The sequence below is a fragment of the Diceros bicornis genome, chromosome 8, assembly GCF_020826845.1.
Source record: "Diceros bicornis minor isolate mBicDic1 chromosome 8, mDicBic1.mat.cur, whole genome shotgun sequence".
In the NCBI taxonomy this organism is placed as follows: domain Eukaryota; kingdom Metazoa; phylum Chordata; class Mammalia; order Perissodactyla; family Rhinocerotidae; genus Diceros; species Diceros bicornis.
In genome coordinates this window covers 66,299,193-66,317,234 of record NC_080747.1, presented here as the reverse complement: position 1 = coordinate 66,317,234, position 18,042 = coordinate 66,299,193, and the positions used below count along the sequence as shown (strand labels likewise).

The window sequence follows — 18,042 nt, the reverse complement described above, 5'->3', positions numbered from 1 at the left end:
CTTTACAATAAGAACTGGTAGTGTGAAAAGAAAAAAGAATAGAATTGTCTGCCACAGATTGAATCTAACGCTATAGCTCTGTTTGCTCTGTTTTCCTGTTTTTGAAGTTTGAAAATGATTCTATTTCAATCGATATGTAGTTTTCAGAAATTTGGAAAACAGTGGCATGTTCTGACTTCTCTAAACATGCTATAAAATCCACCTATTGGCTTCACAGTACACCATTTAGAAACAAAGGAAAAGCTAGAGTATGAAAGGAGGATCATTGCCTATTTGCTGAATATTAATTCATTAATTGATTCAGCATGTATAATTGAGCAGTAATTATGAACCAGGCATTCCACTGAACACTGAGAATATGTACTAGTAAATGAGAAAGGCATGCCCCTTGCCTTCTCAGAGCCTGTGTTCTAAACCAATCCCTCTCTACCCTGATTACAATGAGAATCGCCTAGGGAAGCTTTACAAAAATACAAACGCCTGGGTCTGAAGTGAGAAACTCTAGGGGTGCAACTCAGGAACGAATTTTTTTAAAACTCCCCAGATGATTCTACGTGAAGCCAGAGTTGAAAACTATTGGTCTAGCCATAACCCCAAGATAGCTTCGAAACCACAAAATGTTTTGAAGAGGAAGTGGTCATGGAACTTTTGATATGATGTAATGTGAACTACATAGCATCAACTTGGAAGCATTCTTGCCACAATGTTTAACTTGAGAACAATAAAACCTTAAGACCCGCATTCCAATTTATAGATAACTTAGAGGATAAAAGAGCCAGTTAAATGTCACCTTGCAGAAAAATATCAGACAAATCCAGAAAGCAATACTTTGTCTAAGACAAATGGCCTGGTTTCTTCAAAAAAGGCAAAGACAAGAAAAGCAGAGAAGGCCTGGGAGTCAGATGGGGACTGATATAGATTAAAAGAGAATAAAGAAACAACAACCAAATATAACACATTAACCTTGATTACATCCTGGATCGAAAAATCCTTGGGAATAATTTTTGGGGACAATTCAGGAAATTTAAATATTTAAATATACACTGGAAATTAGATGATATTAGTTAATATTGTTGATTTTCTTAGGTGCTTAGATAGATCAGTATCTATGTACAAGAATGTCTTTATTTTTAGGAGATGCATGCTAAAGTATTTAAGGGTGTCAGCAACTTTCAAATGGCTTTTCAACAACACAAAATTAAATCACACAAATAGATAAGCAAATATAGTTGGATTTTTTTTAAGGAGTTTGGAAGAGGCTGAGGTATTAAAGATGAAAGAGGCTGCTGAATAGTGATGATAATTATATTTAATTAACTACCATTTATTGAATTCTATGTTCCAGATACTGTACTAATGGCTTTATATGCATGATATTCTTTAATTTTTAAAACAAACATTATTATTTTAATTTCACACATGAGAAAACTAACGTTTGTGATGATTAAACATCTTGTTCAAATTCATGCTGAGCCGGAATTTGAACCGAGTTGTTCCTGTTTCCATTGTGGGTGATCTTACTCATTACACAGCATCGCCCCGCCCCCAAACTACACAGTAACCACTTACGTGGTAATGGAAAGCACATGAGGTTTGGCTGCACTTCAATTACAGCACTTACTACAATGCAAATCCACCTAATGTTTATGTGTCTGCTCTATAGACCGTGTCCTCCTTGTCATGCAAAGACCATAGTCTGGAGTCAAGCCCACACCTGTGTCCAAATCTGGGCTCTGTCATTTATTAGATGTTTGTTCTTAGGCTAGCCTCTAATCTCTGAATGCAATGGGACAGAAAATGGCAAGAGAAGGTAAGGAGAATTTTAGGGGACAGAAAACAAGAGGATATAGCTGCTAACTTGGTGTAGGAAACAAGCTTGAGTAAAGAGGCAAAGAGGGCTCTGAGGTCTCAAGCCTGAGTGACCAGGAGAATAAAAGTACCATGATCAGAAATGAGAAAATCATAAGGGTGAGCTATTTCAGGGGAGGTGAGAAATTTCCTAATGGAAAAGGTGAATTTGTTAGACCTCTGCCTTCTTTTAATTAGTAATACCACCATCAGAGGCAAGTCATCATAAAGCTGAAAACTTAAAACTATGACATCTATCTCTCCTTGTCTTAGGTAGCAGAGCACCTAACATCTTAAGAGCCCAATACGTGGACACAGAGCAAAGGAAAGGGCTTTGAAATCTCTCTTGGATCCAGTAAGCACAGACTGGCTCAGAATAGCCCTAGCCTGAAGCTTATGGGCATTCCATGGCCCATAGGATCTATAACTCCATCTGCTTTATGGACATGCTAGTTGAGAAAAGGGGAATAATTCAGGGAAAGTGAGTTTCAGAGAGCTACATAGCAGATCAAACGGTAGCAATATTTTTACTCATTTATTTATTCAGTAGATATTGAACACCTACTATATACCAAGTATTGTTGTGGGCACTGGAGTTATAGATAAGGTCTTTGCTTGCATGTGCTTTTCATTCTAATTATTCTATTAGAATTTGTATTCTAAATCTATTTCTAAGTTAAGTATATAAATGGATAAATAAGATAATTTTAGAGAGTGATAATATTCTCCTAAGATTTTCTTGAAGTGCATCTCCCTTCTCAGACATGACTTAGAACTAACCTGTCCTGGCAATACTTGTGACTAACTCACATCCTTCAGGTCTTGCTTTAAGAGGAGCCTTCCTTGACCCTCTCCCCACAGCTGTTCTCCATCCCAGTAATGATCACCGTCTTTAAGGATTGGTTGTTTATTTATTCTCTTGTTTAATGCCTGTCTTGCCCACCTGGATGGTAGCCTCATGACAGCAGGAACTTTGTCTGTTTTGTTCTCTTTGGGTTCCCATTGCCTTTTCCAGGGCCTGGCCCACAGAAGGTTCTCGGTACATATCTGAGGAATTAGGGTGACCAACCATCCCAATTTGCCCAGAGCTGAGGGTTTGCCCAAGACATAGAGCTTTCAGTGCTAAAACCAGGATAGTCCCAGGCAAATGGAGACGATTGGTCACCCTATATGGAATGCATATCCGTTGGATAAGAAGTTAGTCCCAGATCTTCCATCATCGAAGCTGAATCTCAAGTTTAATTAAACTTGAGACCAGAGCAGACCCAGAGCAGAGGTATCACCAGGCTGTGGTACATTTAGTTGCAGCCACTGCCTCTAGTGTTGGCTGAGCCTTAGGGAAAGTGAAAGCAGATCCCCAGGGACTCTTTCAAGCATCCTGATCACTATAATAATGCAGACCTTGAACTCCAGGGAAAGGCTATGCCCATAATCATAAAGTCAGTGGGGCTGGGTCAAGTCTACCACTTCTGGGCCTCCTCAAGCCTCCTTCTTGGCTGGCTGCTGAGGTATTCAGATGGCACCAGTCTAAAAACTAACAATTAAAAACAGTCTTAATATGAAGTAGCATTTAACAGCTAGAAAACACCTCTGAAATCGTGTCATCCAGTCCCCTCATTTTACAGTTGAGGAAACTAAGAATCTGAGATGTTAACTTCTCCAATAGAAAGCCAAGTTATATAGGATCCTCTTTATTCTGACCAAGGTCCCTTTGAAATCTTGGTCACTGCTCTCACTCCACAGGTGAGAAAATGAGTCCCTTCCACTGTTTACTCTCACCAGGCTGTCCTGTTTTGCATTTTCTCCCTCATTTTGTATTCTCTGGCACAAGTTCTTCTAGCCTTTTTGGCAAATGACTTATTTCAATATACTGGTTGTTTCTCCCTAAAAGAACTCCTGTTTAACAGGTTCAAACATTCCCTCTCCCTTGAAGCATGGGTTGATTACTCCAAAATTTGGAGTAAAAAGTTTTCACCACTATGTAGTTTGCAAATCTTGAAATAAAAGAAAGACAAAAAACCTAAAAACTCCTATAAAAACGTATGAACCCTAACAGACACCTTACTTGTCAGGTGAGATCTTCCTGGAATTTATGTCATTGTGATATACTTTAAAGGATTGGTTCTGACAATATATATGGGTTTTTTCCTCACCAATAGAAAGACACAGACCAAAATTCACATTCATTTTTATTTTGTTGTGTGTTCTGAATCAAAAAATGACAATGTGTCTGCCATTAGCCTTAATGCAAGAGCAGGGCCAGGGCTAACCAAAATCACATCTATTTAGAGATATTTTCAAAACAGTATGTCCTAGTTCAACTATTTTGAGAAAAAATACAATTTGTTGTTAGTGTTTTGGAAGTTAGAAAGTTTGGGTTCACAACTGCCTTTTATAACAGCTGGTGTTTGACTTTTAACTCAGGAAGGCAGAGCATTTCAAAAGGAGTTTGTTATGAGTTATTAAAAAACAAAACAGAACTTAAGACAAATGTTTTATTTGTCTGGGGAACTTTATCCAGACTGAGATATTTTATCTGACCCTTTGTTATGAATTTCTTGCTGTGAGAGGTGTTCAATTCATACCTCCATCGAGAAGGCCTTGGTCTTTCTTAGGCTTATTTCCTTACATGTTTTTTCTTCGGAGATAATCTCTTTAAAATCATCGAGCAATAGTCTGGGCCGGAAAATTCCTCTTGTCTTCCAACTCTTTCCAAACTTCACCCTATAAGCAACAGCCATATTCTTTCAACCCATTTACTCGTCCAAACACATATCCAAACACACACCTTGACTCTCTCAACAGACCTGAAGTAAACGGATCATTCCATTAGTACGGAGATATATCCATATATTCAACCTCCATTTTCCTTTAGTTCTTGACCACTCTTCAGAGACAGCTAATTGGAGACAATTATGTGGATAATTGTAGATTCTAAAATTATCACTAGTTAATTCTAGGCCCTGGAAACATTAATCATATGCTAGTAGTGTTAGCCTGTGGGAGATCTGACTCTAAAGCAGGTTTCAGTCGAGAATCAAAGCTCTCTTGTATGTTTACTCACAATACACATCACTCTCTGAGAGGAGATACAAGCACATCAAAAAGCAGGACGGGGCTCATTTGGATAAATTATGTGAGAAGCATAGCATTCTTGAACACATTTTTCATGTATCATAATTTTGTATAGTGGGACCAAATAAAATTCTCTGGACTTTTGATTGATAGTTATACTTTACAAATGGGATTAATCAGTCAGTGGAAAAAGGTAAAACAATAACTTTACCAGTATATATTGCCTTAAAATGTAAGCTTTAAATATAGAAGTTTAAGGTTGTGTTGTATAGCTATATGAAAATATCCAATTTTGGTTATAAAAATCTTTTGGTTTTTGGAGAAATTTACAAAATAAAAAAAAAGTATAAAGACTTGTGTACTCACCCCCCACAAATGATAATCAAGAACATTTTGTCATATCTGCTTTATGTCTTTCCTTATGAAAGAAATCAAACACCACACATAAAGTTGAAGTCCCCTTTGTCTCCCATCCCTAGTCCCACCTGTACTCCTTCCCAGAGACAGCCATTCTCTCTAATTCACTAGTGAAATACAGTTAAATTATATGATCTGCCCCATTTGTTTCTGTGTAGAAAATATATTTAGCATTATGTTTTCCATAGTAGTATCTAAATATATTGTACAGAAATGCTGGTTTTTCTAGGCAAATAATGATTATCCCTGTGTCAAATGAATTTTGGGGCATTTTACAAAATTACACTTCACAGAATTATCTAGAAACTATAACAATGCTGTAATTTAAATTTTTTTTTTTTTTTTTTTGCTGAGGAAGATTCACTCTGAGCTAACGTCTGTTGCCAATCTTCCTCTTTTTGTATGTGAGCCGCCACCACAGCATGGCCACTGACAGACGAGTGGTATAAGTCCACACCTGGGAACCAAACCCTGGGTCCCAAAGCAAAGCATGCTGAACTTAACCACTAGGCCACTGGGGCTGGCCCTATAATGTTTTTAAAAGATGATATAGTCTTACGAAAATCAATTATTTTATTATATTAAAGAGAAAATACCTTAAGTATATGTTTTCATGATGAAAACAGTAAATGCCTATTAGAGAAGCTTTTTTTTTTGTTTTTTTTTTTTGGTGAGGAAGATTGGCCCTGAGCTAACATCTGTGCCAATCTTCCTCTATTTTGCATGTGGGATGCCTGCCACAGCATGGCTTGATGAGCGGTGTGTAGGTCTGTGCCCACGTCAGAACCCATGAACCCCGGGCCACCAAAGCAGAGCATGCAAGCTTAATCACTACACCACCGGGTGGGTGGCAAAGTGACTTTTTGATCAACATAATTTCTTGAATGTACTTTATGAAGTCTGATTAATAGTCTAGACCATGGTTACTTTAATGATAAAGCAACGGGTTTACTGTTTTATTATATTGAATATTAAATAAGATAAATGGTATTAGCAATATTTAGAGAATTCTAATAAAAGTTATTAGCAACATCTAGAAAATTCTCATTTATTATTTTATCAAGAAGTATTCAATAGAGAATGTCATCAATATTTGAAAACAAACTGTACTTCTGTAATGTCAAAGTAGCTCCATAGATTTCACTCCTGCAGGAATAATTAGGAAGTAAAATCACGTAGTTTTTGAAGTGTTGGGCTTATCATCCAGGCTCTTCAACTTGTGTAACTTTGCCATTATCTTGTTGGATGGCCTTGGAGAGATCATTTCACCTCTCTAGAATTCAATTTCCTAATCTCAAAAATGCCTTGGTTGGTGGCAGGGGGGTGGGGGAAAATAAAAGTAGATGATTATTAGTATTTCTCTCAGTTCTAAAATTTTATTATTCTATTATTCATTTCCTCCCTTCTCCCTTCTCACTCAATGTCCTAGGACATTGATTGGTAGTTAGTCAAAACTGAGGGGATCTTCTAGCAAAATAATCAGACTTAACATTAAAAGGCATAAGAATTTGAAACAGAAAAACCTGTTCTTAATTCATTATAAGATCAACTCATTCACAAGAAACCAGACAAAAACCTCTAGAAAAAGAAATTAGAAATAGAGAAATATGTTAACATTTACTATTCACTATAAAGATTTTACAGAATGAAGAATATTTATCTAAATAAATGAATATTAAACATAGTTGAATTTCTACTCAAAACAATGATACATCTTATCAAAATGATGCATGTTTAAGGTTATGAAATATTTGTGCAGAAAAAAATAAGTCACTATGCATTTTATAATCAATAAGGATCATGAGATTGTGTCATGACCTTATGTTCAGGCTAAGTTATATTATTTCTCAATATTAATATCCCTTCTGAGGATATTACAAATAATTACTTTGTAAGACTAAATAAGAATTGACAAATGAGAGAAATAATAATGCTTATAAAGGAAAAATAATAAATTTGCCTTTCAGCAGTTCTTGTCTAATATAAATGAAGAGATAGTAATTTTTTACATCTTCTTAGGGGACTTTGAAAACCTACTATATCTGTTGTGAAATTTTCCATGCTGTCATTACATTATTTTGTACAACTTTAAGGTCTGGGAGATAAAAAGTGATAGAGGATCACATGGATATGTGGAAGAGATTTTCCTGATGTTATCTTTTCCAGTCAATTCTCTTCTATTTAGGAGAATCTTCTTAGCAAATTTAAATGAATAGCTGTCTGTAATATTTTTAGTGATCCCAGGAAAGGAAAATATATGCTTCTCTAATGCCAACTGTTAGAACTGAATGACCCCCACAGACCCAATGTTCTTCCTAAATGAGATATGGTATGAAAGCACATTGTAAAATCTAACAAATGTTGAGAATTATTATTGAGATGACCATTCCAAGGCTGACCTAATCATGTGTTTCATCACAAAAATTCCTTCTAAGTGGCAGGGTTCATTGTATAGTTATGAAGGGATTGATGGGACTGGGCAGGGACTCAGGATCTTGAATGTCTAAATCTTCATGTCCTGCCTTCATCAGCCTTCTCTCAGGTTCCAGGGAAATGTATGTACAGAGGTCAATGCCAAACACATACACACTTTTTATTACTATGAAATTCCAACATGGCCCCCTAGTAAGCTAGGTTGGCCCATGGACAGAATCCCATTTACTCAAGAAAAGCGCATGAAACCAAAGCATGCCAAGCAGCCTCCTTCCCCCTCTAACTCTAGGCTCTCAGATGATGAGGAAAGAGAAGTTAAGGAAAAGCACAGTAAAAAGCAAGTGGAAGATAAGGGGTTTTCTCTGAGTTCTGGAGCCAGGCCAGTCTAACTGGCCTGTCCAACATCTCGCGCAGTAACTAATCTTGTCATTGCAGCCACATGGGAGAGAGAGGCCGAAGAGAGAGGATCCCAAGAAATGGAACCCATAACCCAAGGAATGAGTCCTATGGCTCCAAACTATCTCTTAGTCTTGACCTAGCTGTCCCACTATAGGATTTCCTTCTCCTCTGTGAAAGGGGTGGGGGTGGGGGTGGAATAGTTGTATTTTCTTTCTCTTCCTTTAAATCTATACTCCCTGCAATAGCAATTACTTTTTTTTTTTTTCCTTTTACATAAAATAAATACTTTGGTATCGGTGCAGTACTCTAGGTATCATAGGTTTTTGTTTATTTCTTAACTGTTCAAAGAAATAATTCGGTTTGTGTGTTCCAGAGAAGCTGTGACTAGTTCAGAGATGTTATAGGACAAGTTACCCAGCTGCAAAGTTATATTAACATACCTTGCTTAGGAACTGTTAAATGATTTTCCCCAAATTGCATCCAATCATTCTTCATGTTTTTGCTTTATAAAATTCTTGTAATTTTTTGTCAAAATACAAGAGAGGCAATGTACATCATACTTACCAAAAGCGAGTTTGTCTTCCTTGGCTTTGAAAGTGAGAAGGCCCGTGAGGCTGTGGTCTAGATTGACTGCCAATAAGTAGTGTGACCAATGCCTTTGTTTTCTTCCCTTTATAAACTGGGGCTAAGATTCCGTATCTTTGGATGTTTATCTCCCTATTCCAGAGTGACACTGAGAAAATAAATGAAAGAGAAAATGTGGAAGTGTTTTGGAGAGTTACTTGGCCATTTCACAAGGCCCTTTAGGATTCAGAGAGATGGAATTCAATGTTGAAAAAGGCTGTTATTCCACTTGGGACATCGTTCATGTTCCTCTTATGCTGAAGCTGTGACCCATTTCTTATACTTTTCCTCCTTAGTCCTATCTGGTGTTCTGGAGCCTCATTCCTCTTTCATGTGACAAGTTTTAAATATCTGAAGGCAGTTATGCTTTGTGAGATTTTCATTTAAAGTTCAAGTGTTTTAAGAAAATCATAAACCACAAATAATAATATTAAACTTGTTATCTCTGAGACAAATGATAAACATTGCTTTGCAATGAAAACAACTGGCCTCTAGTTTAATTTAAATATACATATCTACTAGTTTTAACAGCAATATCTTGGACATGTAAAATGAATCAAATTAATGGTGGAAGATTTTTTTCAGACATTATTTCATAAATCTTACAGTAAGTAATTAAATCCATTTTATAGTGCAGGAGATGGAACCATTGGAATCAGAGAGATATGGGTTTAATTCATGGCTTCTCCAGCTGTCTGTGTGGCCTTGGCTAGTTATTTACCTTCCTAAGTGTCATGCCTTCATCTCAGAAATGGAGAGAATAGTACCCATCTCTCTTTTGGTGAGGATAAAAGATTAAAAGATAATGTAAGTAAAAAACATAAAACAAATATGGTGAAACTCTCAACAAGGGGTAAAAGGAGTGAACAACATCAACATATGGCATCAACACGTGGATAGATGATCAAAATCAAAAGTTAGACGGAAAACAGTGAGAAGCAAAATGAGACGGATTGCACAATAACATTTGGGTAAATGCACTCATGTGGTACTCACATAAAACAATGCCATCATTGTTCATGAAGGTGGATTGAAAAACTCACACTAAATACAGTGTGAAAGAGTAAGTGCCTTTGGGATGGTGAAAATGGGGATTTTTGGTGGGAAATGAAAGAGACTAAAACAAAAGAAGAGTGCTGGACATGGATCAGTCACGGTGATTGCTCTAATTTTGTACACCTGAGTTCCAAGAGGAAAGGAAAAGAAAAATAATATTTAGCACAGGGCCTGCCTTATAGCAGAAGCTCAATGCAGGTGGCTATTTTTATTACTCAAGTGAGGTCCTACTCAGCAGGGCTCTATTTGCATCAATTCAGCTGGTATTACTGAGCTTCCTAACATTTACAGAGATAAGAATTCAGCCAATGGCGTCAAAAGATCAGAAAGCAACTATGAGAAGTGGAGAATGGAAAGAAATTCTTTTCATGATAGAGAATAATTGATGCATCATCATAACAGTTTTTATTTATTGAGTGCTTACCATGTGCTAGGCATTCATCAAATAATTAGTTGTATCAACATATATTTATTCAGTCCTTATTATGTGTGAGACCCTGTTCTAGAGATCAGAAATACAGCAGGAAAACAACTACAATGACAACAACAAACCTGGCTCTTAACGGAGCTTAATTCTGGCGAGGGGAGAGAGGCAGTAATGAGTAAAATATACAGTATGTTAAATGGTGGTAAGTCCTATGGAGGAAACAACAACAAAACAGGAAGGCCCATGTGGAGTGGGGGTGACTGCAATTTTAAATAGGGGGGTCAGGGAAGGCTTCTCTGAGGGACGTTGTTCCAAACCTGTTTCGTGTATTATCTCCTTTAATTAACCTTCTCAACACTCTATGAAGAAGTTACTTTTATAAACCGTGATTGCTATTTTCAGATGAGTAAACTGGGGCCCAGAATCCTTTGGTGCCTTTTCTAAGGTTTGATACCTGGCTACTCGATAGAGACAGGATTAGGGTTTGGGCCACCCAGCTCTGGAGCTGTCCCCTTATGTATTTACTCCCTCTCATATAGGGAGCTGGAAGGGGCCCTGGGGCATCCGCCAGAATGGGGAGCAGAATGTGGTTTGGTAAAGCATTGAATCAATATTATCATAGTATCCATTTTATATTTTGAAAAACTAAAATAAACATCTTTTGTTTTGGTGGAGAAAAACTCCAGAAAGTAAAACTAGGCAAAATCTTCCAGGCTGGAGGGTGTATCCAGAGGTCACAAAGGATATGTCAAATATTTCCATTAAGAAATCCTGATTTAGTCCAACCCTTTTAATTTATTGCTACAGGACCAGGAATTTCAAGACTGTAAATGACTTGTACAACCTCATCTGGCTTGTTTGTTACAGAATCAGGGTGGAAAACTGAGCTGGAAAGACTAGCCAACCAGCACAACCACAACAGCTGGGCTGGGCGGCCCCAGCCTCTGTGCTTTCCTCTGCATGGCTGGCCAACCTCTCTTGGCTATATGGCTTCTTTTCTCAACTGCAGAGAGAGGGGAGAGTGAATTTCTGAGTCAGGCAAGACCATTTGCAGGAGAGGGGGAAGGAGTATAATTAGAGGAAGAGAAGTGAGAGGAGGAACAGATGAAGAAAATGAGGGAAGGACTCAGCTAAGAATAGGCAAGATGAACTTCAAGATGACTATTTCCACCCCAGGAAGGAGGAGGGAGGGAGGGAAGATGCAGCAGGGACAGAAAGAGTTCCTCTATCTCAGTAATCCTAATTATAGTCCTATAGGACAGGTGTGAACAGTGTTGTTTTATATGTGGGAAAACAAGCTCAGAAAAGCTACTTTACTAATTCAAGATCACATAGCTGGCAAGAGAGTCTCCTGATGCTTTTTTCTTTCCCTGGGTCCCTTTCTTCCGTTGTTTCCATCGTTTCTTCCCTCCAGCCTCCTTTTATTTGTACAAAGTGAAGTATTGAGGTTTTTACCTTTTTCCTAAAATAGTTAGCAAGTAGCCAATGATAAGAGTATGTGGTTACCGTGACAACCCAGCCCTGACTGAGGACTGGCCTCCTCGCTTTGCCTCCAGAGTCATATTCCACGGCACAGGTTCCTTCCTTTGTGGAACTTCTAACAGCCGCAATTTCACATTTTGTGTGGGTGACCATTTGCTTACCGTTTGTCCTTCACTAGACTGTAAGCTTCATAATGGCAGGCACCAGGCTACTTTTGCCTGAAGTGTGCCCCCAGCGTTTTGCACAACGCCTGGCACTCGGGCTCTCCGTAAATATTTGCTGAGCGAATGTTCTTGTGGTTTCTCTCAGCTCTGTTCTGAAAGTTACATGGACAGTAACCTTTAGCTCATAATTATGGTAATAGAGACTGTATAACGAGTCGGGCCGGTATTTACAGGAGGTGCACAGGTAAATGAACACACGCACACATACACATGACTGCACAAACAGCCCCGAGCAGGTGCACTCAGGAGGTAACGCAGGCCGTCGGCGCGAGCCTAAACAGCGCTGCGCTGGGCTCCTGCGGCTCCGCGGCGTGGGCGGGCACCCGGGCACCGCGCGGCTGGAGCCCCAGCCCCCTGGGACGCGCGGGCCGGGTCCTCGGCGCTGGAGGCGGCGGCGGGGTGGGCGGTGAGCTGCCCCGTGATTGGTCGGCGCGTGCCGGGGCGGGGCTGGCTGCGGGGGCGGGCGCTCGGAGCGAAGGGGGTGTGCACAGCGGCTGGGGCCGTAGTTTCAGTATAAACAAGGCGCCCGACTGGTTGGACGGATTTCTCTTTTCCTTCTTCCCGCGCTCTTCGCTCCCTGCCTTTTGGTCGCGATTGTGGGCGCACGGCAAACAGCCCGGAAGCCGAGGACCCGGGGTCCGTCTGCAGGTGGGTCGTTCTCTGGCCAGGCAGGTCTCCCGGGAACCGAAGCCTGGCAGCGGGAACGCGCGACCGTGCTGCGCTCTGCGCTCTCCTCGGCGGCCCGGGAGTTGCGCTCGGAGCGACTCCGGGTCTCAGTCTGCGCCCCGGCTGCCGGCTGCGCCCCGGGGCGAGCGAGTGCTCGCCGGCGCAAAGCGGCCGGGAAAAGCCAGGGACCGGGGGAGTCGCCTGCCCGGCCGCCGAGGGCGCCTGGCGCTGCCCGGGGAACGGACCCGGTGCCAGCAGGTGCGGGGCTGAGCCACTGGGGCCCGAGCGGGACAGGCTTGCGTTTTGCCTTGCTTCTTTCTCCTTGATCCCGCAGCCAGGCCTTCTGTTTCGAGATCTTGGTACAGTTTTTGAGCATTTGTCTGAGTTGTAGTCGCGTTCATCCTTTCTTCATCCTCTCTTCTCTTCCCGTACACAGCTAGATTGTTTCCTTCTACTTCTGGGCTAGTTTCGTGTGTGTGTGTGTGTGTGTGTATGTTGTTTATTTTGGGTGTCGGAGCCTGATAATCTAAGGTCAGGCTTTAGGAAGGGACAGGGAACATAAATCATGTGCTTGCCACTGATGAGGTGATATGCTTTCATCCCAACGTTCAGCTGGCGAACTTGGGACACACGGGTACCCTTGCTCTTGCCTGAGCTCACGGCCTCGGGTCACCTGGCCGAAGGATAATAAGGTCTACTGGGGGTACCTGGGAGCCTCGCAGGCAGCTAGCATGAGGGAGGCTCCTCTTTCTAGGAGAACCGTGGGAAGAACTCAATGCTGTACAAGAGAAAAGGATGAAATAGGAGGGCTGGTGTGTGCTCACCTGTGTGTGTGTGTGTGTGTGTGTGGGCGCGCGCCTGCCTGCGTATCACTTGAGTATTGCTTCCCACCTTGCCCCAACCGAATTGGCGCAGTTCTGGCGAAAGCAACGTAGCTGAGTGCTCTGACAGTGCAGAGGGTGGCACAAGTGTGGTAAATAGCAGGAGATCTCTAGGGAGTGACTTTCCCTTCTGAATGTAGATGTGTCCGTCTTTGCCGATGAGTTCAGTGGGTATAGTGTGTAGAAATGAATATACACACAAATGTGTGTATGTGTGTTTGGGCCGAAAGCGTCTCCAAGGAGTCCTTGGTCAGCAGCACCATGTGACCACGGTCGGGAACTGCTGCTGTGCGTAGGTCTATATTTAGCCCTGGGTGATCTCTAATGGCCGAGGGAGGGTCTCTGAACTGGGTGCATAAAGAGGAAGAGTCCAGGGATCAGGATTTTGCACTCTTGAATAATGTCTGGTACAGTCAGACTCAGATGGGGTGAATAATTATTCTTTCCTCCCGAAAACGGTAGCTAGAGCTTGGCATGTGATGGCTGTGTCTTAATTCAAAACATAGTTGGACCGTGGTGATAAGCCTGTGCTAAGAAACAAGGAGGCTCCAGTTCACCAGAGTGTGTACCTGATTGGAGATTTGGGAGGAAAATAACTGGTTCGGTGAGGTTTAGAGGAAATGTAGAATTGATTTCCAAAAAGAGATAAAAATAAAAATTCTTGGCTGTTGAGACTTTCATAACAGAAAGATAAGGCTGGCAGCTTGTTAGACCCTATCATTAGTGGTTATTTTATTTTGGGGAGGGACAGTGGTTGAGCCAATGAGGACCCAGGGCACTTTTGACAGAAATCAGGGCTCACAAGCAGTGCCATATTATGCCTTTCAAGCAGATTTTTTGGCAAAGATGAGAAGATCAGCTACTGATTAGCGAGTTTCTTGTTGGCATTCTTCCACTAGATGTCCGTCAGTCCTTTGTTTTCCTAGAGGTGGCCACATTGCTGGCTACTGACCATACTGGCCTTCTACTTTCCAGTTGTCTAACGGAATGTTAAATTCTTAGAATTTATTTCTCCGTGGTGCATTTGCTATCTTGCTCCATTTTATGTGCTCCACTTAATCTGATACCACACCTGATACCTGGGATGATGCTGTCTTATTGAAATAGAAAATTGCCAGAAAGTATTTGCATTTATTGTCCTTTTTCCCCCAGCGTAGTATCTAATCTAATATATTCTTGGGTATATATTACTAAATATTTCTAAAATTTATTATTTATCATAATAATACATATTTCTTATGTTATTACTAATGTTACATTCTTATAATCTAAAATTAACTACTGGCTAATAGAATGCAGTAGACCAAAAAAAAAAAAAAATTGAATAACACCTATCTAGGAAAAAGAGAAATGGTAAGAAAATTGAAGGGAGAAGCTGAGCCAGTGTCTATGTGAGGTAAGGTACCTGATATGGCCCAGGAAGTGATGAGATTAACTTTATCAAGTCTCAAAGGTGACCTGGAAGAATTGGATTTTGGAGGACCATTTGGATGACCCCAAAGAGAGAATCTTCTTGGATAGGAGATGAGGGAAGGAGGGTATTCTCTCTTCCTTGGGAGAAAAATCTGGAATCTCTGATATAAGGTTTGAGAATCTTGATTCTGATGCAACAAATAATAAATGGAAAAGCCATTCTAACATTTTGTGAAGTCCTAAAGAGATAAATTGTACTGTTGAAAATACTGCTTAAGATTTCTGGAATTTTTGGTGTTAGTCGTTGAATTCAGGTGTTATGTGCCCACCCCCTTCACGTTTCAAGAACTGCAGTTCTCTTTTGGTTCTCCAGTTAAATCTACAAAAGTTAGATCTATGCAACCCTTGATTATCCTAAAATGACAGATGTTGTAGCCCAGTGCCGTGAGCTGATTTCTGCCTTGGGAACAGGGAGACTTGGGTTCTGGCAGATCTGGAGCCCTAACAAGTCACTTGCTCTCTCCCTATACCTGCAGTCTCTGTAAAGTTGACAGATGTTGAACTAGATGGTTCCCGAGTCCGTTTTAGCTCTGTGATAACTGATTTATTTTGCTGTACTGTCACTTCATGCGTTTTCACCCTATATTAGGGGCGGAAGATGAAGAATGAAGTATCCGCAGTTCGATGTTGAGCTACTTTCTGGGTGCCTGGAAATGAAGAGAGGATAGTGAAGTTTCTTTTTATTGATGAAAATTATGTAGAGATTCAATATTTTCTTGAACTGTTTTTTGCTTTTGTTTTTCTTCTACAGGTGTATTAAAAAATAATCATCAAGAAAGTTGTCAGAAACTTTTTTTGAACTATTAAGTCACTGTTACTATCTACAAAATTTTTAACCAGTTTCTCCACCATTTTTTCTTAGGTTTATGTATTTACTATTTCATTTCAAGATATGTCTATATGTGGAAGCCATTCATTTGATTCAAATTTTATTAAGAAGCCCTGGTATGAAAATTAGTTTAACACAGGGAAAGTACAAATCAGCCTTGTAAGAAAGGAAAACACTTTATAGGTTACCATTATCTTTCCATTTATCAAAAAGAGAAGAATGGAGGGGGAGGGATAATCATAGTTTTTCAAGAACTTCCAGCCAAAAAATAAAATTATCCCAGTAACCATGTTCCAGAATAAAATGTAAATAGAAAATTCTGCTTGTTTACTGAGTGTCCTCACTAAGTGTTAGGTCATGTTCCTGCTGAGATGAACTGGATTTAGAAGAATAAACCCTTTCGGTGAAGGATGCTCCCCATATGATATTTTATAATTTGGCTTGAGACCTATCATGTATAAATGATCATTCAGCTACTTATATCTGTGCTGTTCGGTATGGTAGCCAATAGCCACATGTGAATATTTAAACTTAAGTTGTTTAATTAAATTTAACAAAATTAAAAACTTAGTTTCTCAGTTGCACTAGGTGCATTTTAAATGCTCAGCAGCCACATGTGGCTAATGGCCACTGGATTGGATGGTGCAGAAGAGGAACATTTCCAATATTCCAGAAAGTTCTTTGTGATGGCACTTAATTAGATAATGATGATTTTGATTATCCAGAAGATCACTTTTATTCCTCTGGGAAAATGAAGTAATTAATTCTCATTATTTTCGGGCACCTAAGACATAAGGCAATAAGACCGACTGGCTTTATCAGCCAGTATATGTTTTCAACTGTATGGCATGAGTAATGCCACTTTCCTATGTTCAGTAATATGCCAGGATCACAAACACTAAAACCTCAATTTCTTTCTCCAGAACTCCTCTTTTTTCTTTTCTAAACCAGCACTGACTGTTACTGCTGGAAAGCGCCAACCATTTCAAAGACAAGGGACATGGCGCCATCTACTGTTAGGCCCAGGAACTGCATGGAAGTTGTAGATGATGAAAAACAATTAATGCGTAAAGAGTGTCAGTGTGTTCTGGGATCAGTTCCCACACAGTGAAGATTTATCTCATGGAAAAGTTTTAAATGACTCTCCAGGCCCATTTAGAGTTGCCATGTACTGAAATGTCATTTTGTGTTTTAATAAACTGCTAACAAGATAACCCCAAGACGAAAGATCACAAATTTTAGCTTTGTTTTGCTTCCAGGGAAACCAAAGATAGTATTTGAGTCAGAGTCCCCTTCCTTTATCAATTAGGAATTAGTAAAGATTTTTTAAAGTAGCATCTAGGACAAATCAAGCAAAATACAAATTCATTTTTTGTATGGAAGTCTATAACAAATCAGAAAGTAATACCACCATTTCATCATTTGCGGAGAGAAATAGGACCTTTTTTCCTCAAAAATACTGATTTTTTTTTCCTTGACTGTGAAATCTCCTAAGCATTTGGGACTCAGTTCCAAAGCATGTACTTATCTGGGAGTTACTTTTTTGTTCACATGCCAAAGAAGTGAGTCAATTCTGAGTTGTCTGCTCTGTGTTGTTTATACTCTCAACACAATACCTCTGTTTTCAAGGAGGTTCGGAGGTGTAGCATTTCCCCACTTTCCAGAGATGCTGCTAGAAATTTCTGCTTTTAGGATTTCCCCTGGCTGAGGAAAGAAATGAGAAGGTAATATGCTAGACATTTTCAAGCTCAGAATAAGCCCTGTATTGGACAGTGTCAGAAACTTGACTTTTATTTTCACCCTGACTCAAATCCTGGTTAGATACACTCCACAAGCACGCAGTCAGTCCTAGTGTTCTAAGATCCAGCGGTGCCGAGAGGAGGCTAAAAGGACTTGCAATACTAGTGGGAGTGAAGCTGAAATTTGTGAGCTCTTTCTCTTCAGATCTCTGGAACCGCAAATGAAAGGAGGAAGAAGATGCATCTCACCACGGTGCAAAGTTCCTTTGGAATCTAGCTGGGAATTGGGGAACCAGTAATTCCAGCATATTAAATTAAGCCTCTCCTCACTAAACAAATATACTTTCAAAGTTCAGTGTGATAGGGAGGCCTTCCTCTACCTCAGTGCGTTTGTTGTTTTTCAATTGGGACACATGCCCAGCATTTGCACAGAAGCTAAAAGATAGTGATCAACATAAGGGCATTGGAT

At 40.0% G+C, this 18,042-nt stretch overlaps 1 protein-coding gene across 8 annotated transcripts in view; it reads left to right on the top strand.

Moving 5' to 3' along the window:
* RASGEF1B (RasGEF domain family member 1B) overlaps positions 1-18,042 on the top strand; it is a 563,361-nt gene that overhangs the window by 515,982 nt on the left and 29,337 nt on the right. Inside the window, exon 1 of one of the 8 annotated variants that reach the window (XM_058547362.1) lies at positions 12,518-12,633. The exons of the other annotated variants lie outside the window; for them this stretch is intronic. The gene's annotated coding sequence lies outside the window, so the exon portion shown is untranslated. Of the gene's footprint in view, positions 1-12,517; positions 12,634-18,042 lie in introns of those variants that run through there. 8 annotated transcript variants of the gene reach the window in all.